The 27,613-nt window shown below is 47.4% G+C and overlaps 1 protein-coding gene across 1 annotated transcript in view; it reads right to left on the reverse strand.

Moving 5' to 3' along the window:
* Positions 1–27,613, reverse strand: part of LOC126543767 (protein O-mannosyl-transferase Tmtc3-like) — a 397,442-nt gene that overhangs the window by 187,785 nt on the left and 182,044 nt on the right. The window lies entirely within an intron of this gene.

Below are 27,613 nucleotides of genomic sequence, written 5' to 3' on the forward strand. Positions count from 1 at the left end.
CATACGGCGCGCGGCGACGATGTTATCACCCTTGGAATTTATAAGGAACATCGCGCCGACGGCATCGGCATAAATGCGCCTGGGGTGTCCTTATGATTATATCGCAATAATAAAGAAAAAAAGGTACTCGCAAATTATGTGACGAACTCATCTATGCAAATAATCTTTGGCATGCAGGAATTTAATACCTTTAAATGAAACCACAGCAACAAGAACAATATATAGAGACGTTCTTGCGTCTCCTTATTTACTTTGGTTCTTGTACTTTATTTAACAAAGGAGAAAATACAAATAGTAGTGCACACGGGCTTGCTTTTTTTACAGATACTACGAGCCCTTGTTTACGTTCATTATAATATGTGTTTCGAGCGCTTCTCTGTCCATTTCTATCATTCCAGACATATCGGGTATTTCGTCCTTGTGCGCTGTCGTTCTCTTTTTCCGGTTCCCGCCATATGCTCTTGCAAGAAACTTAATGGAATACCAGCTAGCCGAATCAGTCACCTTTCCTTGAACGCAACATAGTTTGTTAAACTTCCTCTCACTGTCGCAGCTACTGTCAGCAATGCAGAAAAACGTCAGCGCTGCTTTCGCTTCGTAGTGCATTACTAACTTTTACGTGTATGAGATGTGCGGGAAATGCGACGTAATGCGTCATTGTCATAATCATGTAAACACGGCTACTAAAAAAGCAACAAGCTTTCGGTCACTCAAAATTAAATTATGGGGTTTTACGCGCCAAAACCACGATCTGATTATGAGGCATTCCGTAGTGAGGACTCCGGAAGCTTAAGACCACCTGGGTTTCTTTAACGTGCACCTAAATCTAAGTGCACGGGTGTTTTTGCATTTTGCCCCCATTAAAATGCGGCAGCCGTAGCGGGGATTCGACCCCGCGACCTCGTGGATAGCAGTCCAGCACCATAGCCACAAAGCAACCACGGCGGGTTCGTTTATTCGAGGCCTGCAGGCAATGAATTATTACATATGCCGGTTTTCACTAAAGTGTTAAAGGAAAAGGAGGCATACGGCCCGTTTATATCACATTCCTAAAGGTGGTGGTTCCCGAGCGGTGAAGCCTTCCGTTTAATTAACGGAAAAGGAATTACCTTGCCTTGACGCTGCATAGATTACCAATAATCATGCGCTTCTGCTTTATGTGGTTAATTTTTTACATTGATCTTTATAGTGGTACATGCTTGTGTTCGCTTGTGTTAAAAAGCCGCGGTTGCTTATCACGATGATCGAGTGTCAGTTGTATGCATGGCATGGTTCTACCTTTTCAGCACGTGTTCGCCCTTGGTGTACATGACCCGCTTTCGTGTAATAAAACTTTCAGTTGATATACAGCGCCATACCGTTCTCCATTCTTTCGTGCTAGGCCTGTGTTTGCGTCGCATTTTCAAGAATGCTACTTTTCTTTTTTTCAAGCATAATATTTTCAAGAAAGAAAGCAAGCAAGAAATAACTAGGGCCTCTACGGCACGAAATAGTTACCCGCCGGTAGCGTGCACATAGTTAAAACATTTCGCGCAAGTATGCAGGTTGCACAGAGAGAAGAGAAAGAGAGAAGGCATGGATGCTAACCAGAAAAACGTCTGGAGGCTGTGGCGCAAGTTATGTGCGCCAAAGGTGCACATTTTTGTGCATTCGTCACTCCCTTGCAACACACCTACCTACTGTGCGGTAACCCACTTCGCTTATGCGAGGCTTTTTACCCATGTTTAAACTTACCTCGGGTAAGCGCGTGCCCGCGGGCAGGTGGGCACGCGCTTTTGTTACTAGACGTGCACTGTTGATATTGCGACCACTGTTTCGTCTGACAAAAATAAGAAATTGACAGCTTCTACTCGATCATTCCACTATAGAAAGCAGAGAAGGGGGAAAAAAGCGAAAAATTTGAGCCTGCGTGTTTACAACAGATGTTCACGCAAGCAAGAACGTTGATAGAACTTTTCGCGTCTGCCCTGTTTACTTTCCTCGCGCACGCCACAGTAGAGGCAGTAAAGTCACCGCTGTGATTGGGGCAAACAGACGCCGCTTCGGATGCACTCTTGCTGGAACTGGCAGCGATTTCCGCAGGCGACAGGCACTGCGCGGAAGATGGCCGTCGGACCGATTAGGCGGTGGAGGAGAGGGGGGGGGGGGGGGGGGGCACACACTACGTGGCTGTGCCGTGGTGGTCGTCGGGGGGCGTTCAGGCGGCAACGTTGCGCGCTCTAGAGAGCGCAGTTCGCGCTGATTTTGGCGCAGCCCGCGGCGCGCTCGAGGCCAGCGGAGCGGCAGCGCACGCTAGGGCCGCTGAATAATTGAGGCCCAGCGGCCCACAAAGCGGCAGGCCGCCGGCATGCAGCGCGCACGCTCACGGCCCACTCGTCGGCGCGTCCGGCAGTCGTCTCCGGCGATCGCGTAATTTGGTTAGCGCCTGGCGTGCCTCCAATTATAATTTCAAAGGCACCCGAGCAGCGTCTCCGTTGTGACGCCCGCCCGTCGGCCGCTGGGATTTGCTTCGATCGGTTGTGTGCGCGGCGACGGCAACGGCCCACAATAGTGCGACGGCGCAGGCTCGCCAAGGTGGCGGCTGCGGGCAGTGACACCAGATACGCGCCACTGGCCTCCCCCGCCAATTTATGACCAGCCGTCGAGATGTAGGCACGCAAGATTTGTCCTCTTGACAACGCAATGACTGGACGGCCAGGCGCCGCGCAGATCGAGATGGGCCCTGTGAGTGTGCGGGCCAAGTGGCTTTGAGCACCGTCAGCGACGATTTTCTGGCGCAACAAGCGATCGTGAAACAGCGGTGGCAGCAGCAACAATGCGTCCAGGAGGTGTTCCACTGAGACAATACATACACAAATAGAACCGCTGTATTGAATTGAACTTGTCCTGTATATAGTTTTTTCGCAATTTGTCTCTTCCTCTAGCTCTATCTTCGTAATCTAGTTTCGATAACCGAGTTTGATTTGCTTGACTGCCATTGTATTCATAGTAAAGTGGATACTTGTCTTGGTGCACACGCTCGTTTCGTTTACACGAAAGGCCTCTGTCGCCACTTCATCTCATATATATAGTCACGCCAAGAGTGCAGCATTTACGCTCTGCGAGTGGAAGATTCAAGCAAACGCGTGAACGAGCAGATTGTTTGTCTGCTTCTGGGTCTTCCTGTACGGTGGGTCTAAAGAAAAAATAAACGCACGCATGGTTCGTGCACTAGTTACTGGCTGATTACGTCGTTTTACGCATTGAAGTACAAAACCAACTGGGACACCAATGTTTAACTTGCAATATGGGCTCAACCAGAGTGCAAGTGCGACGCGAATAGTGCTGTGCAATATCGAATCTACGAGAGCACCAGCGATTACTAATAAATGTACGGTGACGCATGAATGAATAAATACTGGGACGACATGAGACGTGTGATTGAGATTTGAATACCACCAATGGTAGTCACCGCTCTTGTTGTCACTTTAGCGTTGTTTTGCTTTCTTGGAACAAGTTCGTCCAATAATGAGCTCTCGCTCCCTCTTTTCATTAATTCTGGTAGTGTTTCTGCTTCTTCATCGCCATTATGCTGTCAGAATATAGGCATGCTAGCGGAACAACGCTTTTATGCTTCTGATGACAATGATGATGGCTCTCTATGTTGCAGCTGGTACTGTTGGCGCTAGAACTGTGGTGTAGTAATGTACTGTAGTAAAGTACTGTATTAGCAGCGGGTGAACGACGAATTGTGCCTCTTGCACAGCACTTTGTTTACCGTGTCATAGTTATTGTTGATTTTTCGTCCTCTTCAGGCGGCCATAAGAAATTTAATTTGCAACACTACAAGTAGACTTGGCTGTGCAACCCTTATGGCATGTCACCGCCTTGGACGGCCACGTAGAGGAAGCGGAACAGCCAACCGAGCGATGCCGACAGTGAATCCACCGAACTGTAATCTGTGAACAGTGAAGACCCGGGCGACAACTTAGTGCCTGCTCTGAGCCACAAGGCTGAAAGAAGATCACTCGGAACCTCGCCGCCTTCAGCTCATCGACAGTGAAGCCCGCGTGTGCTTCCATAAGCTACACCATTTTGACTGTCGGACAAATGAGGCACCTGAACCGGCAGACCAGCACAGCAAAACTCGAATGCCTTGTACCGAACGAAATAAAGGGTGTACGGGTCAACACCCGCAAGAGTGTCTTATGCATTGACGTTGAACATACGGCCTCTATAAATGCTATGCGCAATGTCACGGACCTTGGCGGTATCAAGGTCCATGCCCATATCCCACTGAACAATGACATGGTGACTGGTGTAATCTACCATGTCGACGTCACCATTCCTTGTGGCGTCCTTCCGATACTGATCAAGCCAGTCACTGGCCATACTGACATCGTCCAGGTTTCACGTATGGGCAACTCGCGTTGCATAAATGCTGTGTTAAGAGGCGACACTTTACCATTACACCTGAAAGTGGGACAATTTCTTCATGTAGTTCTTACATTTGCATTACGACCACGACCGTGTCGTAAATGCCAGATAATTGGTCATGTGAGTGGCGATATCCAAGTATGAACCTGCTATTTTACTTCGAGTAACCTCAAACGGCTTTGACTGTTTGCCAACTTCGGTTCAGACGGGGTAACGTACATTGCCCTTCGTCACGTTGACCAGGAAGCGTGGCAGTCACTCCTCGGTCACAACAACCAGTCCCCGCGTAAAGGTACCGTTCCAAGAGTAGGAAATGTAACCAATCAACAATGTACTCGATTTTATGTCCTCTATTAATTCAGCAAGTACAGATACACGCTTTGTTTCAAGAGCATAAATCACGAATCCCAAGATCACTTTTTTTGGCACTCCGACCTCTGCTACCCACCATGGCTTCTGCAAGCGCCGAAAATAGAAACGTCAATCGAAGACCTTAAAAATAAAAGCGACGTTTCCACATTAGCAGCAGAACAATTAGCGTTACATCAGCTATTTGACAAGTACCAGGAATCTATGCACGTCTACACGGATGGTTCTGTAGTCAAAGAAAGTGTGACTGCAGCTTACGTTATACCATCCTAAGAGGTAGAGTACGCTTGTCGACTAGGACACACGTCGTCACCAACAATAGCGGAATTAGTGGCAATTCTCCAAGCCACTCATTTTATCAAAAGATATGAGACACCAACAAAGTGGGTAATTTGCACGGACTCCTTATCGGCTTTAGCATGTCTTGAAAATATTTATGGCAGCCAACCACACGCACGAATAACATACACAATACTGAACAGTTTAACTCAGGCTAATGAAAGGAAACATGAAGTGATATTACAGTGGGTCCCGGGCCATGCTGGTATAGCAGGCAACGAACTAGCGGACTCATTGGCAAAATCAGCCCATAAAGATGCAGGACTTGAACTCATTCCTTTATCACCAATGGACACAAAACCGATATTGAGAGTACTAAAGAAAGACTTGTGTATGTCAACATGGTTTAATGAAAACACTAAGGAATCAATACTTTATGAAGTAGACCCTCAACTCGAATACCAGCTGGATGTACAACTTTCTAAATGTACCGAGACACTAATTCACCGACTGCGCCTTCGGACAGCATACACCAAACATTTCCTGCATCGCATCAAACGGGCTCCTTCCCCGGCTTGCTCCTGTGGCCACGACGATGAGGATGTTCGCCATCTACTCCTCGAATGCCCCATATACGAGATACACAGACAGCAGCTAGAACAAGGGCTACACTCCATCGATCCTCACCGGCCTTTCTCACTCGCAAAATTGCTGGGCCCATGGCCATCGAAAATAGCACAGCGAAAAGCATTGAACGCAATCGAACATTTTTATGAATACACAGGCATCCTCAATAAATACTAGGTATTGCATTGAAGAATCACACGGTGTCACTAAAACATTCTTCTATTATTTTTAATTATTAGTGCTTGTATATTACGTGTTATACATTTTTTGTTGTTGTGCGTGAATTATTTTAACACTGTAATTCCTCATCTGTTTATATGCTCATCGAAGTCTACATCATGGCCGTTTGTGTGTGTTTGTGACTGTTTATGCCCTAGAGAGACAAGAACTTGCCAAAGCTTTCCAAAAACTGGACAATCGGCCGCTTTCTGTGCGGGTGCTGCTGGAACACCGCCCCCATCGCCCGTCGGCCCATAAAGCGGTGAAGGCGCTTTTGTGTTTCTTAAGGACGACGGGTTTGTGCGACCATCTGTGACTATTAATGGGATTTCTGTAAAACCACACGCATCAGCGAACTTGCCGCAATTTCCTTCTTTCCTTCCCTCCTCTCTCTCCCTGTGATCTTTGTTTTCCCCTTTCCCATTCCCCCGGTGTAGGGTAGCCAACCGGACGTTATTCTGGTTAACCTCCCTACCTTCTACTTTTCTCTTTCCTCCTCCTTGTGACTGTTTACGAACTCATTGTGGTGCAACTTGCATTTCACTTTTACACTGTGATATTCATAGGCGTATAGGACTGTGATGTGGCTTTCTCACCCTATAAAGTGATTTTTTTTCTTTTTTTTTTCATTTTCCTACATATCTTTTTTTTCATATTGTTGTTTCTGCTATGAGAAAAGGAGTAGCCGTCACCATTATAAGGTGACTACGTCTCTTTCTTTTATTTTCATTTCAATAAAAAAAAATCAGCAAGTTAAATCGCGGAAGCGCCTCTCTGCAGCGATATTTATCGATCTGACAACGTAACCCATGAAAGAATTCTTGATGCGCTAGAGACCGCAGAACATGGTGGCCGAGTCTATCCATGGCTACTAAGCTGCTTCACAAGAAGGTCTTTTTTCGCTAGCATGGCCCGACCAATGAACATTATGCCTGTCGTGGCATGCCACATGATGGGGCTTTGAGTTCCGCTCTTTTCAACTTCATCCTTGCACTACTAGTACAATCACTACCACAGACGGCTAGCGTCTTAATTTACGCAGGAGATATATCTGCATTTGGGCATCAGGCATGACACGTCTCCAACTGCGAGCAAGGCTGTACCGCTGTACAGAACCGCTGTCTTGGGGATTTCTCCACTACAGCCTCCCAGTGTTGTCGAACATGTGCAAGACTAACTTTAGCGGACTACAAAGCCTACAAGCCCGATTACGCCATCGATTGTCTCCGTCTTCACCGATGTGCTTTCACACTCGCAGTGATCGCCATTGCCCAAGACGATCCGGTGTCTACACATACAGGCATCGAAGCACTCAGAATTCACATGCGTCCTTTATTCCGCGTCCAATCCCACCATCTAGTATTTTTGCCAACACGAATACCACGCACTGTGTTTATCACTTACATCACAATTCACGCCCGCTACTCAACCATCGACTGCCCTGTAATGCCGCAGACAACCCTCCGTAAATTTTGACGTTTCTGGAATATGAAAGAAGGCCGACTTGCTGCGGGTGGCTCCGAAACAAGTCACCTGACAGCATTTACATCAGACATACTCTCATTGTCTGCATGTATATACAGATGGCTCAGTTACTGCAAACAGCCATTCCGTTGTGGTGGTCATCCCAACAAGATCGGCGTCGACCAGATTCAACTTCTCCCATGGCATCACGGTCATGCCTGTTCCGAACAACGTACACCCAGTACACAGCGAGCGCAGAAAGCGAGCTAGAGCCAAAGCCCTGCTCAAGAAAGCCAGAGAACGAGTAGACGAAAGCACTTTCGTCGATGGGGCGTTCGAACCCAACAGGCCAGCGCTCACCGCGGTCTGTCTGGATGGTAGAAGAAACGTCACGAATTTCGCGTCTCTATATACAACGAATCCAGAGACGAGCGAACAGGTAGCCATCGCCCTGGGATTCCTTGATGGCAAGAGAACCAGAATACACAGTGACTCGAGAGCGGCAGTGAGAGGCTTTGCCAAGGGCACCGTTTCCAGACAGGCCCTGGCGATCCTCCGCGGCAAGGACGTTAACCCGCACACAATCATTTGGTTTCCCGCACACATGGGAGAAATTGGCGGGCCCTCACTAATCTCAACGAGTCGGCTCACGACGCTGCGCGAGGGCTTACAGACCACGTGGCGCTAGGGAAGCCAGGCTTGGAGGTTACGTACTGCAGGGACCATGCATCTTCTCTCATACAACGAACTCACGAAACACTTGGCGCGCAGATCATATCCGCCTCCGCACATAAAGCAAAACAGACCCCAAGCTTTCACCATGAGGCTCTTGCAGAAGGGAACCTATCCCAATCCCCTATTAATAAGCACGATATTTCCAGAAGCTTTGGCTTCATACACTTTCCCTCGATGGGATAGCGTAGCAGACTTAGAACATATGCTCTGGCGGTGCTCCGCGTTACGCATCGACAAGGACAATTCACCAAAGAGCGTTTGGACGCGGCTCTCCGTAGCCCCGAACTAGAAGAACAGACATGGGTAGTCCATCGGGCACGCGATGCGGCCGAGAGGCTAGGCCTTTCGGTCCCGACGTTGGAGCGGCCCGCTTCGGGCTAGGAATCTAGCGAGACCTGTAGGGGACATGAATAAAGTTTTTCATACCATGCCATATGGTAGGACATCAACGAGATCGGAAGTTGCTGCTCTGAGAAGCGCTGTTGACTACATACGTCAACAGTTACCTATCCGGAGGGCCATATTCAGTGTTTAAAATGCAGCTTTCGAAAAGCTGCCGTCAAGCCGACTTCACGAGCCTCATGAACAACGGTTATCATAAACCGGAAAATATCACCACCGCGCTATTGAAAGCGGGCACATAATCAAATTTCAATGGCTGCCGAGTCATTGCGGCATCATCAGCAACAAAAAAGCCGACGAAGCAGCGCGTACAGCCCAGGAACATGTCCAGCGTGTTCCTAGTGCCATTGTGAAGGCCTGATGCAGCGCGGCAACTTCTACTTGCTCGCGAAGTACTTTAGTACATTGGAATTCGCCGGAATGTGCCAACTCGCGACTGTACTCTCTGAACCTTTCATTGCAGCTTCGACTACCGCCTAGTCTACCTGCAACAACATTAGCAATGCAACGCTACCGTGTCGCTTGTGGTTAGGCGTCGCCTTTACGAACTCTTACTGTTTCCGTGTCGGCATGATGGACAGTGCCTCGTGCAGCGTTTGCGAGTGCGATGAGATCTTATATACAACGTGTCCTTATATACTGCCCCTCTTTTAACAATGAACGACATATATTGCGTGCCGCTTTAAGCCCCGACCGGACGACAGAGTGTTCACAGAAGAAAACAAATACTGGCATCAGGGCTTGGTCGCCCACAAAGAGCACTGCTGCATTTTTGAAGACGACTGAGCTCATCGAGCATCTTTGATTGCGCGGTGAACGCTGTTGATTGCGCACGTGCATCACTGATTCTTCCGTTCCTTCTCCCTTTCCTATTTATGCCCGCTTCCCCCTCCCCCAGTGCAGGGTAGTAAAGTCAAGTGCGACCTGGTGAAATTCCCTGCCTCTCCTTTTCTTACTCTCTCTTTTTTTACTGCACACACACACACACACACATACACACAAACAAAATCTACAACCTTCACTGTAACATGTTGCGAAGCACGCTGCAGTCCATATCGAATGCGACAATGAAGCAGATGCTCGTTAGTGTAACCAAGCGTGTCTACGCATATAGAAAGCGAATAATGCTTGGAAGCTCTTCACGTGCTCTCCCGGCAATGCTTCGAGTACCGCTGAAGACTTAGAACTTGAAAGGCGTAAGCATCTTTAAGCCTACCCAACGAGGAAACCCGTCGTTCGTCAGTCAGCAAGACGGATCACTATAAAGAAATTAATGTATAAAACAAAATAAATTCGAAATGAAAAACGTTCGCAGCAGCGAGTTTCGAAACTACGACTCCGCGCTCAGACGCCGAGTGTCTCACCCACTAGGCTAAACACTCACGCTTGCAGAAAGTGTATATATATTAACCCTATGCTGAACGTGTTGTACTGGCGGTGCAAACAAATGTCAAAGGAGAACAGTTTCTACGAAGGCGTTGCTGAACGATTTGGTGATGGTGGAATAAAAAAACATGTATAGGATTACATATAGCAATTACTTGGGGCATTGTAGGCATCAGAAAAATTCCGATTTTGCGAAAATTTAATACCAAACATGCCACATATCCGATGTGTTTCGCTGGTTGCGGGATGCGCCTTCCGTTGGGACGTTGCTTCACCGACCAAAATGCCGCCGATATGTGAGGGCTCACGCACTTCACGTCGCGCAACACACACATACAAGCACTCAGTGAGTTCGTAAGAATAATAAGCAGTTATGAGGGGTTATATGGGTTTCATTACAGGTGATAATGACTTGACGTGGATGGATAAGGTGCTAAAGAGCGATAAGGGCTTATTATGATCGGAGCAATTCTGATACGGTTAATAAACACCGATAAGGGTTGATAACGCTCTGATCAAGTCCGATAGGGTTGATAAGGACGAATAAGAGATTATAAGGGTTGGATCATATCCGATACGGTTAATAAGGACAGACAGGGGCTCATAGGGATCATATCGATTGCAATACGATTGATACCGACCGATAAGGGCTGATAAGCTTCGGATCGAGTCTGATAAGGTTGATAACGACCGATAAAGGTTGATAAGTGTCGGATCTAGTCCGATAAGGTAGATAACGACCGATAAGGCTTGATAAGGGTTTATACTGGCCGGATCAAGTTTCCTAACATTGACAATGACACCGGGTTGCGTGGAGATGAGCAGGTGGTACAATGCTTTTGCATACTTAAATAATTCCAAGAGCAGTTTCTGTGTGAATGTTTTTCAGCTGCTCAAGAACTTCATGCAAGCCTCATGAAACTTTCAGCCGACATTGCATATCTTTCAAAGCAAGAGGCGTCCAATCAGCTAGAGCTTCGCCTGTGAGGGTGGGTTCTTTTGCAGGGCGAAGAAGACAAAATGGTACAAAAAAGAAAAATAAGCGCTAACTTAGGCAGCATGCGGGATAGCTGGCGCCTTGTGCTGACTAAAACGAATGTCAGGTTTACCCATCTTTTCCACCATTTACCCTTCTTCGTTTGTAAAGTTCAAAGATACCAGAAGAGAGCAGAAGAAAGGTAAACAGGGCATCGAGTGAATGCCGGTGTGAATGTACAGTGAATCGAGTGAATGTACAGAGATCTCACGCTGTTAGATTCCCGTACCCTTTCTATAGGCGCTGGATGAAATGCATTAGCAGTACAAGACTAGAGGCGAGCCATATTATGAAGCCATCGCATCCGCCGCTGCACACGCAAAGCCTGCATTCCAATGTTTATTGCGCATTCATTGCGCACTTTGAAGAGGGCTTCGCGCTGGAAAATCTAGCTTCGCCGCCCTGTTAAGCAAACACACGTCACGCATCGCTGAAAACATGGCAGCGCACACTTTCCTCATTAATTATGAGCCAACTTTTGTGGCTAAAAGGCAGCTCTCTCTAGCGGGCGCATCTGTACGGGTATCAACTAACGGCGCAAGTGCGGGATTAGCGACCCGGAAAGGGAGTTTTGAAATCGTTACGCATCGGTGCGTGGTCACAATGTCAGCACTGCTATAGATTAGCGGCGTCTAGATGTGGGCAGCGCTCAGAGCTGGATCCATCGAGCGTTTGTGGTCTTTTATTTTATTTTATTCGCCAGGTTATCCTTTTCCGAGGGAGGAAAGGCTTAAAATAATAAACTGCACAGTGACCTCACACTCACCTACTAATATACATATTGAAGCGGTTTGCCTTAATAAATACTCATTTTGGTTTACCCGCAACGGCATATGCTTAAGGCTAGAGCGGCACCTGAGCGGAATGTGACACGATTTCGAAATTCAAAGATGTCCTTACGGTGTTCCTATAATAGTAGTTCTCATAAACTATATAGACAACGTTCATTATTTTTTAAATGTTTTTGAACCCGCGCCTCTGTAAAACTAGACACGGCTTAAATTGAAAAAAAAAAAAGTCCGCCCTTTCTGAGAAAGCTTGAAGAAAAAAAATATTGTTGCTACTTGTGTATGTTATTAAATCGAGAATAATAAAAGCAGCTTTATTATGGTAAGCTGCCTCATAATATCGGACTGTTCTAAGCACAAATATTACTGTCTGCTATTTTTGTTAGCGCACTGCATGTTGTTTGCACAACGATGGTGATGCATTCCGTAGAGAAAACAAGGTGGAAAAATAATCCCCCCCAAAAAAAGAACGAAATAGACTACACTCAACCAGACATCAGTTTTGTAATGACAAAATGCGATAGGCGTCTTTCAAAACATATGTCGTTTCCGTAAGTTGTAACGAGGAAGAGAGCAAGTGATCAGTTCAATTAGCAATGCAACATACTGGAAGGATCATCATCATCATGAGCCTACTTTATATCCACTGCAGGATGAAGGCCTCTCCCTGCGATCTCCAATTACCCATGTTCTGCGCCAACCGATTCCAAGTAGCGCCCGCGAATTTCCTCATTTCATCGCCTCACCTAATCTACTGCCGTGCTCGACTGCGCTTCCCTTCTCTTGGCACCCATTCTGTAGCCATAATGGTCCACCGGTTATCTAACCTACGCATTACATGACCTGCCCAGCTCCAGCTTTTTCTCTTAATGTCAATTAGAATATCGGCTAAACTCGTTTGTTCTCTGATCAAAACCACTCTCTTTCTGTCTCTTAAGGTTAAGCCTAACGTTCTTCGTTCCATCGCTCTTTGCGCAGTCCTTAACTTGTTCTCAGGCTTTTTTGTCAGTCTCCAAGTTTCTGCCCCATATGTCAGCACCGGTAAAATGCACCGATTGTACACCTTCCTTTTCAATGATAGTTGCAAGCGTGCAGTCAGGATCTGGCAATGCCTGCCGTATCTACTCCAACCAATTTTTATTCTTCTGTAAATTTCCTTCTCATGATCAGGGCTCCCTGTAATTCATCTAGGAATACGCACTCCTTCATAGACTCTAGAGGCTGACTGGCGATCCTGAAATCTTGTTCCCTTGCCCGCCTAATCCTCATTATCTTTGTCTTTTGCATATTAATCATCACCCCCACTCTTACACTATTTCTGTTAAGGTCCTCAATCATTTGTTGTAACTCGTCTCCAGTGTTGCTGAACAGGACAATGCCATATGTATACAGAAGGTTGCTGAGATATTCGCCATTGATCCTTACTCCTAAGCCTTCCCAGTTTAACAGCTTGAATACTTCTTCCAAGCACGCAGTGAATAGCATTGGAAAGATTGTGTCTCCTTGCCTGACCCCTTTCTTTATTGGTATCTTCCCATTCTTCTTGTGTAGAATTAATGTAGCTGTATAATCTATGTAGATACTTTCGAAGATATTAACGTAAGCGGCCTGTACTCCTTGGTTACGTAATGTCTCTATGCCTTTTCGTAATCCATGAAAGCCATATAGAGAGGCTGATTTTACTCTGCAGATTTCTTGATTACCTGATTATTGACATGGATGTGATCCATTGTACAGTATCCCTTCCTGAAGCCAGCCTGTTCCCCTAGTTGACTAAAGTCCAGTGTTGCCCTTATTCTATTGGAAATTATCTTGGTGAATATTTTATATAATACTGGGAGTAAACTAATGGACCTATAATGTTTCAGTTATTTAGCGTCTCCCTTTTTGTGGATTAGAAGAATGTTTGCATTCTCCCAGTTCTCCGAGATCATTGAAGTCGATAGACACTTCGTATAGAGAGCCGTCAGTTTTTCAAGCATTATGTTTCCTCCATCTTTGATTAAATTGACTGTTATTCTGTGTTCTCCTGCCGCTTTGCCACGGGTCATGTCTTGCAAGGCATTAATGACTTGGAAGACATGAGTCGTGGACAAGACATCATTATAAGCCGTTATTGCTCTTTAGCGCCTTATCCATCCGCGTCGAATGATTAATAACCGTGATCAACCGTATACTGAGGTGGCGGCTGCGTATGGAGCAGCCGCGCAGGCCCTATCTTGAAAGCGATCTGCGATGGGGCAGAGAGTGCGGCGAGTGCTGATAGCGTCGTGTGCGTTGTGTTCTCGCCGCTTAGTTCGCGTTGAAGCTAGAGGTAACACGAAGGTGAATTCGCGCGTTGCTGCGAGCCCTATCTGGAAAACGATCGTCTTACGGGACGGACGGACGGACGGACGGACGGACGGACGGTTTTTCTCGCTGGGTAGGCATAGACATGCTTACGCATTTGCAACGCAAAGCGACACCAGCCGATACGAATATACCGCACAAAACTGAAGAAAGTAGCGAGCGACAGAGAAGAGAGTTGTTGAAAACAATACAAAAAGTCCTAAATTGCATTTAACGGTACATTGCACTCTGCTGAGAAAGCCTGTTTAATTTGTTCTGTTCGGATTCTCATTTCTGCACGCACATCGAGCGCTTTTTTTTTTATTCTACCAAACCCACGATTCCTGTTTTTTCTTCCTTCTTTTCTTTTTTCATGCCGACGTATTAGCGCCGCTCGCACACCGTTAAAATTTTTAAGCAACAACAAGAAAGTTGAGAAAATAAGGCATAGCAATTTATAAATATGTGAGAAGGGAAAATTAGAAACATTTTTTTTAGGACCTACCTCCTATAGCTGCAACATACGTATACAGCCCCGTTCTTCCTTCCCCCCTTCTTTCTTTTTCTCGTTTCACTCCAGCTCATCTTTGGTATGTTTATCTAGCGAAAGAAACGTTCCGGGTCGCTGGGGATTTCCGCACTTCCTCTCAGTTTCCATTCTTTTTTTTTTCCTTTTCTTTTCGGTGCGGAGCTGTGCGCGATGAGTCCTGCGCGTACCGAGCAGGCGCCCCGTTTTACGCACCGAAAAGTTTTCCACCACTTCGAGTCACTTTTAATAGCCAGAGATTTAGTACAACGCACGCGCCACGGAGGTCTATTAATCAGCGGCGCACTTTCGGGTTAAGGGGCAAAATTAGGCGCCATTCCGCGCAGGAACGGTGACCGGCGTAGCGAGGCGAGAGCAAAAAAAATGATCATAATCATAAGCCGCTGCCTAAACCTTGGCGTGTCGCCTGCAGTTAGGAAAAGAACTCGACGGTAAAAATCACTAGTGCGCGGATGTGGCGACACCTATATGAACGTTCCACTTTAGACGCATAACGCGGAGGGCGCATAAAGCGGAAAGAAACGGGAGTTATTTACAGTCGCAAAAAAAAAGTAAGCAGCGTGCACATGCCATTTCGCAGGTCAAAAGCGAAATTGCTCGAGATCAGTCCCCCGCGTCTATTCTTCGGCGAAAACAAAGCGCACGCGTGTTGTTCAACGACCGCACTGCCAGTTTAGCGTTACTTCAGAGTGTCCAATTAAGCAACTGTATTGTTCATCAATCTGGCATCACTTCACATCCATGTTAGTTGAGCGACTGTGGTGTTCTCTATCTTGTCTGTGTACCTCTTTATTTGCGCTCTTCTCACTCACCCACCAACACGTCTTGTTAACCTCGGATGGGATGGTTACCTCCTTTTCACGAATGTTTTGTGGAGCGCATCCTGCAAATTCGCTTTCAACGAAGCGTCCAAAAACGCTCTTATAATGTATTCCTGCTTGTCAGCAGTCAACGATGGCGCTTTGTAAGAATGTTTCTTTCTTCCCATTCTATTCGTTTCTTATCATCCGTCCCGCCAAATGTCCGATGTCAGTGGTAGCGGAAGCGCGACATGAGATGCGAGCCAATGAAGAAGGCCAAAAAATAATGAAAAATGAAAGTAGTCGTTACAAAATGCAGCTCAGGCACACCATTCTGGGGCTAAACTCGCGAAGCATTTGGCTCTTAAAAACTGATTGTCATCAGCCAGCCTCCTTCCCTAATGTTACTTTCGCACCCACAACTGGGCACGTGATTTTTTACGGAGCTCTACAGTGTAAGTATCGCTTTGCGCGCATGGGCCCTGGGTATTGAGAACGCATCAATCAATCCAGCCATAAATAAATAAATAAATAAATAAATAAATAAATAAATAAATAAATAAATAAATAATGATTCAATCAATCGATTCATCTATAATTAAACTGCGATCTGCTTGATTCTATCTTATGCCATTTTATATCATGCGACGTTTGTTTCGTCATCTATTAACTTACAGTAGCAGCATGCCGGGCGAAGAATTATTGACACCTTCAATCTTATCAAAATGAACCGATGACTTTAAGAAATGATCAGCACCGCTTGCGGTCAATCAGTGACCGCTATCCGCGCTATGTTTACTTGACAGGCACAACACATATTATGCGACATAGTGAGAGCGTAGCACCAGTAGACGCGCACATAACTGATTTCTCTTCGCTGCATATTTAGCGCAAAGTCCCCACGCAGCGTGCCAAATGAAATGTCAGATCGATGATATACCCGTCGCAAGCCTCTGTCAGCCTTGCGCGGAACAGGCGTGGGAATTAATGGAGGAGAAAAGATGTAACAAAAGCTCGCACGTGCGTGCGGTAAATCATGTTATATACTAGGCTCTCGTCCCGCAGGTGATATCTTGATTGTAATTTCCACAGCCTGGCGTACTTAACGTAAAACATAAAAAAAGAGGCTTTAATTAATACCGAAACCATTAATTGATGCTCAGAAGAGCCCTATGTGAAAAATATGTATATGCTTTTGCTCTCAGTTCCCGCGTAATGGATGACTGGACGGGGAAAAGAATAATGAATTGAACCGCAGTTGAGCTTTCTTCCGAACTGTCATTTAGCTAGCAAAAGAATTCGGGATAAGCGACAGAGAAGTACAAATATACGCCCAACGAAATAAAAAATTTACGCTGCCCGAACTGAACTTTCTTTTTAAATCTAGGCAACGTTTTTTTCTTGAAGATATTTTACTTTCTTATAGGTGAGATGTTCTCATTTTTTGCTTTCCCACTCGCGACCAATAAGGATTGACGACTAGCCGAGTGGGAGCTGGGGTGTAAGGGGGTCCAGGGGCCGGGTTGGCCGCACCCCTATTATTCGAGCAGCTTTATTAATTTCACCGACAATGTATGCCCACTCCGTTCCTGCCGGAGAATGAGAGACGAGGAAAGAAAAAGAGAAGAAGAAGAAAAAGAAGTTTCGGAGAACAAAGTAACGACGGCCTGAGAGAAAGGACGACGCGTGGTAACCACAAATCGTCGCGTACTCAGTGTAATTGTTCAGCGCCTGTCGGCCGGGGCCCGAGTAATGAATTAATAACAAAAACGATTATTCTAATTGAACCAGTCTCTCACCACCATTCGCGCCGCACCCTTTCCTCGTGTGCTTCCCTTTCTTTTTCTTTTGTTTTTCTTCTCCGCCTTGGTCTATTTCGTTGTCTCTCTGTGAGTGGTCTCTCTCCCCCTCATCCTTACTTTTTTTTTTCCCTTTTGCTATCACTCCCATCTTCATGTCCCCCCTGTAGCGGCCTTCATGCTCCCGACCTGGGCCTGATCGATCACTGTGGACAACCGCGAGTCAATTTGGAAACAGCTCCCTGCGCCGCCGTTCTATGCATGCAAGATCAGTTTGGTTTCCGTTCGGAATATTCGTTGTTTCCATTCGCTCATTGCTTTGGTAAACCGGCAAGGGCTCAGCTGCGATCAGCAAATAAGCGGAAACACCAGGTAGCGACCGCTGTTTAAATAGAAGCTGCTCGCGTTCACGAGGTCCCCATTTCTTCTCCTATGACACGCAAGCTTCAAGCGAAAAAGATAAAGTCTCGCATTTGGCAGGTCATCCTTCTTCACCTGTAAACGTGCTCACTTTTAGCTCGCAAGGTCGGGGCAAGCAGCTTTTAAGCCTTTCCGTGCCGACGGGAAGTGAGTCAAACCTTAACGATTATATTTATGCTATAAGAAGGCTGACAAAGAATATACCGCGGTGCATATCGCACAGCTAGCACAATATTTTTTTTCCTTCTAGGACACGAACTATATTTTGCCATTTGCATTCACTTATTTCTCAGGAATTATCATTAAAGTGCCAACTAGACCTACCCCGTTGTCTCTCCTCGTAAAATTGTTCACCTATGTCTTTACCACGTGTTTTACTTTTGCTTTCGCAGGCACGAAAGCTATTGGAGTAATAGTGCAGTTCTTGAAGCGCACCGGCCTGAGCGACCGTTTATAGTTCTCCGCTGCATCCTCTCTTGTGTCGCCGTGCTCACTCACTCGAGCCTCTGCTCTTCTTGCTTTCCCTATGTCTCTCTCTATTCTCTCTCGTACTCTTTCCTTCCTTAGTACAACTGATCCATGTCCCAGCCCCACCGTATCTCCAGGATCAGCCACCCAAATGCAATCTATCCCCTACGTGGCACCACTTTTCATCGCTCATTTATGCACGCCGCCCTAGACTGGAATGCTCTTCCTGCCCTCATCACCTGCACAATTGACTTAATTCGTTTCAGGTCTCTGTTAGCCAAGATCATTTTGTCAAAAGACCACTACTAGAGGGAACCTCCTCTTGGTGTTCTTTTTTTGCGACTAGCCTTCATTGGGAACTGCATCCAGTAAGCGGTATCTTTGTATGTATGTATGTCCGTTTGTGCACGCCTAACCTCTTTCTCGTCAAATCGAGTCACTGGGTAGTGCTTGGTCTAATGGCTAGAGCATCAGGCTGCAGTGCAGAGGGAATCGCGTTTGAAACCAAGCTTCGGACTAGCGTGGGTCATTTAGTATGTGACCCTGGATATGTGTTGCACTTCAATGAACCTCTTTGACGCTAACTTAGGTCATTGCGTATGCGGCACTCTTCAATGACAAAAAGAAATTATCCGGCGCTCGACGGAATCGAACCCGCGTCATACATATTCAGACAATATTTTCTAAATACTATGTATTCACACACGCAGTACGTGCGTGTTTCGCGGCGGCGCCGCTAGGTGCCGCAGCGCGTCTAGAGGGATGCGCGAGAGAGGAGTCCAGCTGCATACGCACACGCCTCGTACATGACGCATTTCGGCGGTGTCATACTAGGGTGTGTCGACACATTGCTTCATTGCTAATCGAATTAACGTCGACATTCATCGTGAGATGTGTTCTGCCGAATGTTTTTAGTTACTTTTTTTTCTTGTTTTTTATTTAACCCAACCCTCATGTAATGTCTCAGCGTGAGACCCTCCAGGCATGCTAAACAAATAAATAATAAATAAATTTGTTGAGATATGTGGTCGCAAATGTTGGCGACCATTTTTGTCACCGGATTCTCCAGAAACTATACCTGCAATATGATTAAAGTTTGATAACGTAAAGTCAGAATTGGTGCACTAAAGCATTTCGCATTACTTCGTACACGCATTATTGACCTGAAGTCGTATTTTGCAACTATTCTCATTTTCGATTCGTGTTGCCCTTCGCCGTCGGCTCGCCCGGAGCAGCGCCCCCACTCTCACCGGGATGGAGCCTTTGGCGGGAATTATGATACGAAGAAAATAAAATCAAGATGAAAGAATGCTTGCAAAATAAGGTCCCTGTAAACATTTGATGTACCTTCAATGATGCCAATCAACGCAACGTTGCGGTTTCCAACTTTGCGCCGCTGAGCACAAAACCCCGGGCCCGTAATAACGAAAGAATTCTTACGCTAGACGTCTTCGTAGCAAAAGGTGGCAGTTAGAATAATTATAATGGAGAAATAATTAGGGAAGGCGGCATGCCGGTGATAAAGAGCTCTTACGTACGAAAAACATTGCGAATTCGGCCCCTGTTTGGAACCCAGACAGGAAACTAGAATTTAGATAGGGGCGGTGGAACACAACCTGGCGGTCTCTCTGCTTTTCTGGATTTTTCACTGCTGCTGTGGGGCCTGCCGCCCCACATCTCCCGGTGATGGACTTGCATCGTGCCGAGGACCCATCCGGCTTAGGTTCATCAGCGGGAATCACCTCGAGGAAGCGAGGAAATACATCTAGCGACATCGAGGACACTGAGCTGTACTCCGCATCAGGTGACGAGCCATCGCAAGAGGGTTTTGAACCTGTCTTGCACCGCAAAGCCAAGCGAATGATCGTCAATGCATCTTCGCAGTCAAGTTCATTCACCGTGAAAAAATGCTCTTCAACGATGGCCTCATACCATCATGTTTGTGCCACAGCACTCGACTGACAATCTGCGCGTCCTTAACAGGCAAGCGCTGTCCTTGTTCCTTGAATACACCATTCCAAACGAGATCAAGGACGGGAGGCTAAACGCACGGAAAAATATCTTGGCCATCAACGTGATGACCCCGAGTGCGCTTAACCCTCTGCAGCGGGTAATGCAGCTGGGCAACATAAGGTTTCGATCCATTGTCCCAGCGGATGATACCACCATTGCAGGAGTCATTTATGACATTGACATTGAGATCCCCGATGCAGAGCTTCCAGTGCTGATAAAACCAGCGAGTCAGAACAACGTTAGTGTGCATGCCTGCCGTCTTGGTAAGAGACGTTGTGTGAAACTAACATTCAAAAGTGACAGCCTTCCACCCCATGTGAAAGTTGGCCACTTCCGCCACCCAGTTCGACCATTTGTTCCAAAACCACTGTAATGCTATAACACCAGACGATCGGCCATGTAAAGGGCGTTTGCACAAATTCTGCCACGTGTCGCCGATGCGCCGAGCCCCACTCAGCACAAAACTGTAGTGCGACTGTTTTGAAGTGCTCTAACTGTCAGGGCGCTCACAGTGCTTCTTCCAAAGACTGCCCGAAGATTAGGAAAGAATTTTCTGTGCTCAAACAAATGATTAGGGGTAATTCAACCCACAAAGAAGCCGCTGAAACAGTGCGACGTAGACGACGTCACTATAGACGGTCCTCACGTAGGAGTGCGACTGGTTCGAAAAATGCGTTACCTATTCAAGTAACGACGCCACCTGCAGTTCCCAGAGCCACAAACGCTGACGTTAGACGGCAGAAAACTTTGAAACGTCTCTCTTCAAATGAATGAACATCGCCTCCAAGTAGAAGACCTATAGAAGAGCAACAGCAGGTCCCGCATCCAGTACAGCAAGCTGCTACATCGGACGAGGTACGACATGCACATAAGCTGAACAACATGCACACAAAGTCAGCCAGAAGTGCACTGCAACTACTGCACACACTAAGTCCAGTGCTGGCAGCCATTGAGTATACCATGGCACACCAGCAACTATCTTTTCGGAAGGAGGTCCGAAAAGCAGCAATTTTCCGGGGACTCCGATCGCGCACCGCCGATTTCGGACGTGTACGCCAAGTTTCCCATCATCGTCATCTGCGAGCCGAACTTATCGAGCTCAATCAGGCTATCAGAGTATGAATCATTTATGTCGCCAACTATTGGTGAAAACAGCAAGGTTATGGTAATTATTCGCCGGAACCTCACTTACATTCTTCAGCCTGTACCAGCTCATGACGATAACCAATACGTGTGCTTAACAGTGAAGAAGAAAAGACTTACCGTTACCGTTGTGGGTGCCTACCTATCATCATTAAGTAGATTTGATTACAAAAGATTACGAGACATCTTGTCAACATCTCCTGCTCCATGGATCATCATCGGGGACTTCAACGCTCATCATACACTCTGGGAATGTACGAAAATCAACGTGAAAGGCAGAGACTTGTCATCTTTAGCCTCTGACAGCGAACTCTTGCTTTTAAATGACAGCAGTCCTACATTTCTATGCGGCTCCACATATGTTGTCTTGACTTGGCTTTCGTCTCACGCAGTCTCGTCAGGCGTACTGGATGGCTTAAGGACATTGAAACGCACGGGATTGATCATTCCCACGTATGTCAAGACCAGACGACTTTCCTTATCCAACTCAAATGATACAATCCAAAGAGTGGACTGGCCCAAATTCCAGTTTGTTATGAAAGATCTCTGTCAGGGCAATTTACTACATAATTTGGAATACACAATCAAGAGCACAGTCAAAGACAATACGCGTACTCTAATGCCCTCTTCGAAATTCACTGAATTTGATATAGAATTAGAGCGACTTCGAGAAATCCGGCGACGTGCCGAACGTAGATAGCGAGGCACGAAGTCAATGGACGATCTACAGACTGCCAGACGCCTACAAAAGAAGATACAGCGCCGGTTAGATAAACTGGAGTCACAACGATTGACTGCTTTCTGCGAATCACTGGGCACTCGTAAGCCCCTGTCGCACTTATGGAGGACGGCGCGAAGGCCTAGGACACCACCCGTACAGCGGTCTCCATTCAAGGCTATGGCCCTCTTCCAACAGCGACGAGACATTGATGTCGCAGAAGACTTTTGTGCCATATGAAGAAGCAGGCGAAGTGTCTTCTTGGCAGAACACTTGTTTCTGTGCTCTGTGAATTTTTGGTGCCTTTCGAGGTGCCTCGCCTCCCCGTCTTGCGGTCATGGACGCGGAGCATGCCAGAGGCCCGCCTGGCCAGAAGTCATCACGGCCGGCAACCGCAAGGAAGCGAGTTGGCTCCCCAAGTGACACCGAGGACACCGAGCTATACTCTATGTCGGAAGACGACTCATCCGACGACGGCTTCATACCCGTCCGGAGTCAGAGGGCGAAGAGAAATATCACCAACACAGCGCCGTCAACTCCTGCGAGTACAACGACTATGAAGTCAAGGCCTGCGCTTGCCACACGTCATCATCTTTATGCCGGAAGAACCGTCAAGCAACCTACGGTTGCTGAACAGGTAAGCCCTATCCATTTTTCTGGAATGTGCGGTGCCGGATCAAATTAAGGACATCAGAATAAATCCGCGCAAGAATATACTCGCCATAGACGTGTACAACGCGAGTGCGCTTGGAAAACTTCAAGAAATCACGGAGCTAGGCGGAATCAAAATGCGCTCTTTATCCCGATTGACGACACATCCATGGCCGGTGTAATTTACGACATTGACATTGCCATTCCCAATGATGACTTACCTAGCCTCATCAAGCCGGCAAACGAGGGCATGATCATTACGCAAGTGCGCCGACTTGGGAATACGCGCTGCGTAAAAGTAATTTTCAAGGGGGATTGTGTACCATCCCACGTTGAAGTCGGACATTTCCGACATCCGGTTCGACCATTCATCCACAAGCAGCTTCAATGCCATCAGTGTTTCAGGCTAGGACACGTCAAGGGCGTGTGTCCCAACTCGCTACTGTGTCCCCGTTGCGCTAAACCTCATGCAGAACAGACCTGCGGTGCCACGGTCCTGAAGTGCGCCAACTGTAGCGGCCCTCACGCGGCCTCGTCGAAAGACTGTCCCCACATGAAGAGGGAGCGCGCGGTTCTCAAGCAAATGGCCAGAGACAATTCGGCCCACAGGGAGGCAGCCGAAGTAGTCCGGCGTCGGCGTCGACGTCGGCACCATCGTACGTCTTCGAAGAAGGCGCATGCGGGAAGTGACAGTGCCCACTCCACTGCGGTACCAGTTAGTCGCGCTGCGAAAAGGCCCGCCACTTCCACGAAGGAAGCAGATAAGACTCTTTCTCTAGAGGAATGGCCTACGCTACCGAGCCGCTCCCTTGCTAAGGAACCTCAGAAGATCGGGGCCCCACCGGAGCCTTCTCCGGCCATGGATGATTCACCTAAAACAGACCGTCAAGTCATCTCGGTGCTACGTTCCCTCATGGAGGCCATCCGAGCGATTTTAGTGGACATGGGGGCACCGTCTGCTCGAAGCGCACTTAAAGTGCTGGACGCCTTAAGCCCAGTGCTTCAATCTCTCAACTAGAAAGATGGCTACCCATACCCCATCCTTCCGATAAGAAGTCAAGGCAGCGTCTGTCATGCAGTGGAACGCCAGAGGGCTAAAATCACAAATTTCAGATTTTCGTCAGTTTGTGTACACCAATGTGTTTCCACTCATCGTCATTTGTGAGCCCAACTTGTCGAAACCAATAAGACTGTCAGGGTACGAATGTATCATGTCATCAACAAATGGTGCATGCAGCAAAATCATCGTTTTTGTTCGTCGTGAACTCACCTATGTTTTGCAACCAATTGCGCCCCACGACGACAATCAGTATATATGCATCACAGTTAAAAAGAACAAACTCTTGTTTACTCTCATAGGCGTGTATATATCGCCTTCCAGCAATTTCGACACTAAAAGATTAGCAGATATCTTCAATGTTTGCCCCGCCCCATGGGTCATCATAGGAGATTTCAATGCACACCATCCAGCATGGGGAAGTACAAAGACAAATGCAAGAGGACGAAGATTATCAAGCATCGCCTACAACTATGGCCTTACTCTCCTGAACGATGGTAGCCCCACCTTTCTTCGAGGCGTGACATACGGCAGCTGCCTTGACCTTGCTTTCGTCTCCAACTCTCTCGCCAGATGTGTGAAGTGGTTTCCAGACATTGAGACACATGGGAGTGATCACATTCCCACCTATCTGAACACCAAATGCTTGTCGTCTAGATAAGGCCCACGGAATGCCATTCGGACGTTTCAATGGGCCAACTTCAAATCTGAGATGGAGAGAGAGAGAGAACTTTATTTATCCCATCTTAAAGGGAAAGGGGCTGCGGGAAGAAGGCGATGGAGGTTATCCTACTCGCGGTAGGCCTCCTTTACCACCTCAGCCCACCTCAGGATAGCTTCCTGAAGTTCGGGGTTGTAGCTGCGCATGGTAGCCTCCCACAGCTCCCTACTACTTAAAGCTCTACAAAGGTTAGGGGGAGTGGAGTGGTTCTTGCATGCCACATAATGTGGTTAAGGTCCGCTCTGCTAGCAGGACAAAACTTGCAGGCTGAAGTAGGGTATATTCCCGGGTGAATTTTGTGACGCAAGGCAGGAGATAGAAAAGTGCGAGTCTGTAGTTTACGCCAAAGTACTTCGTGTATGCGTGACGACCGAATCATTAAAATATGGAGGGTTAGGCGACCTAGGCGATAATGCCCGCAAATGTCGTGGTATGTAAGTAATCTGTCTTTGGAGGTGAATGCTGGAGGGAGATTACTGGCGTCTGAACCGTCCCCTAGCCGGCCTGTGCTCGGTTCGTGAAAGCTCGAGCACTTGGGTGGGCCGCTTCATTGCCGATTAGGCCTGCGTGAGCAGGTGTCCAGATTAAACTCAGAAGTTGGGCTGGCAGATTGTGAGATAGAATGTCTAGGGCTGTAAGATGCCTGCCGCGAGGGCCTACCCTCTGGGTTAGAACAAACAATTAAAAGTACGATGCAAAACGCCACTCGCATGACGACGATTTCTTCCACACGAAATGACTTCGACATAGAATTAGAGCGACTTCGAGCACTTCGTCGCCGGGCGGAACGTCGATATCGGCGTACAAAATCAATCCATGACCTTAGGGCAGCCAGGAGGATGCAAAAGAAGATTCCGCGTCGTATGGATAGATTAGCGTCGGAACGTTGGGCAACGTTTTGCCAGACACTCGACCCCCGCAAGCCACTGTCTCACATTTGGAAAACGGTGCAAGGTCTGCGTTGCCTTCCGGAACGGCGTTTTCCATTCAAGGCGCTAGCGCTTTTCCAAGGGCGGCTAGACATCGATGTCGCAGAAGACTTTTGTGCGAGGATCGCAGACCAAGCGACTCGCCCAGATCCTCGAGCCCGAGCAGACGTCCCCCATTCCCGTGACTGACGCATGGACCTTCCTTTTACAATGGAGGAGCTCGAAGCGGCACTAGCTCTCTGCAGGCGCTTATCATCTCCGGGTCAACATGGTATATCGTACTACCATGCCTTGTGCTATCTCGGATAATTGGCACGGATAGAATTGTTGAGTCTTTACAACTCCTCATGGCAGGAGGGAAATGTTCCTGACGAATGGAAAGTAAGCCGCCTGGTGCCACTCTTGAAGCAGGGCAAATCCCTACTAGAGCTCACCTCTTACCGCCCAATAGCTCTACCAGCTGTGTAGGAAAGATAATGGAACGGATGATCCTTGGCCGCCTGGAATGGTACCTTGAACACTACAAGATTTATCCGAATTACATGGCTAGTTTCCGACGTGACCGTTCTTTCATCGACAATGTAGTTGATCTCGTTTGATATGTCCAGCACGAAAGGTCCCGTAAGCGTTTATCTGCAGCTTTATTCTTAGATGTGATAGGTGCATACGATAACGTATTACATGAGGCCATTCTCGACGCTCTTGCGACGGTTGGCCTAGGTAGTCGAGCCTTTTTGTGGATTGCAAGTTACCTATCTGCAAGATCATTCTATGTGTTAACTGACGATGGCCCAACTACGCGACGCTATACCAGCAGGGGCGTTCCTCAAGGCGGTGCTCTCAGCCAGACGCTATTCAATCTCGCTCTTGTTGGACTTGCTGAATACTTGCCAACTACCATCAAAATTTCAATATACGCTGACGACATCTGTGTCTGGACTTCGGCAGTCACACGTCCTCAGATATGTGCTCGGCTTCAAAGAGCGGCAACTTTGACAGCGAACTACTTGTATAAACAAGGTCTCAGCATATCACCAGAAAAATGCGCACTAGTGGCATTTACTCGCAAACCGATGACGCCTTATGTCATCTCAATCAATGGGTGGACCATTTTCTATGTCAGAACCCACAGATTTCTTGGCGTAACTATTGACCGAGACCTCTGTTGGAGCCCGCAAGTTGCCTACACGAAACGGCGGATGACAGCAACTCCCCAGTTGTTTAAATACTTGACAGGAAAGACGTGGGGGATGTCAGTAGACACAATGCTGAAACTCTACAGAGCTCTATTTCTCGGTTTTTTTAAGATATAGTCTACGTGTACTGAACAACACCTGCAAGACAAATATTAGTGTTCTGCAGGCAGCACAAGCTCAAGCACTCAGAGTTTGCCTTGGTTTTCCCAGGTGCACCTTAACAGAGGCAACTATTGCGATTGCTCGGGACCATCCAATGCGAACTCCTATTATGGTGGAAGCCCTGAGAACGCACATCAGACATTTCGCACGTGCCCCCGATCACCACCTTGCAACACTACCTTCAGACAGGCACCGAGCATTATTCTCTAAAACTATCGTCAAGTACAACGACAAACTTCCCTCGGGCTTCACCGCTGCATCTAAACCATCGATACCCCCTTGGTGTCTTATCAGCCCCACAGTCCATCTCAGTGTACCAGGAATCGGGAAAAAGTCTGAACTGTCGTCGCCTGTGCTGAAACAACTGTCTGCTTCTTCTACACGAGAGGTACGCGGACAATGAACACATTTATACTAATGGTTCCACAAACATCCAGTGTTCGTCCGGTGCTGTGGTTGTCCCAGCAAGAGCTATTACCATCAGCTTTAGGACTGACCGCTCAACAACATCGACATCTGCGGAACTAGCTGTTCTTCGCGCTGCACTTTGTTTCGTCAATCGGGAGCCACCTCGACATTGGTCAATCTTCAGCGACTCAAAGGCAGCCCTACAATGTGTGCTATCAGCTCTGCGTCGCGGGCCATTCGAACAGCTCGTGGACGTAGCCAACCGGGCTCAGTCCTGGTTAACCTCCCTACCTTTCATTTATCATTTGCTCTCTCTCTCTCTGATATTAGATGCCTACTCCATACATCGCAGGAGAATGGACACCACGTGTCGTTTCAGTGGCTGCCAAGTCACTGCGGAGTCATAGGAAACGAAGACGCCGATAATGCCGCTCGGGCAGCTCTTGAAGACGCACAAGAAGAGGCCATACCACTTTCACGGTCCGACGCAGCTAGCAGACTTCGAATGATTGCACAGGAGATCACGCTCTCT

Source organism: Dermacentor andersoni, chromosome 1 (assembly GCF_023375885.2).
Source record: "Dermacentor andersoni chromosome 1, qqDerAnde1_hic_scaffold, whole genome shotgun sequence".
Lineage (NCBI taxonomy): Eukaryota > Metazoa > Arthropoda > Arachnida > Ixodida > Ixodidae > Dermacentor > Dermacentor andersoni.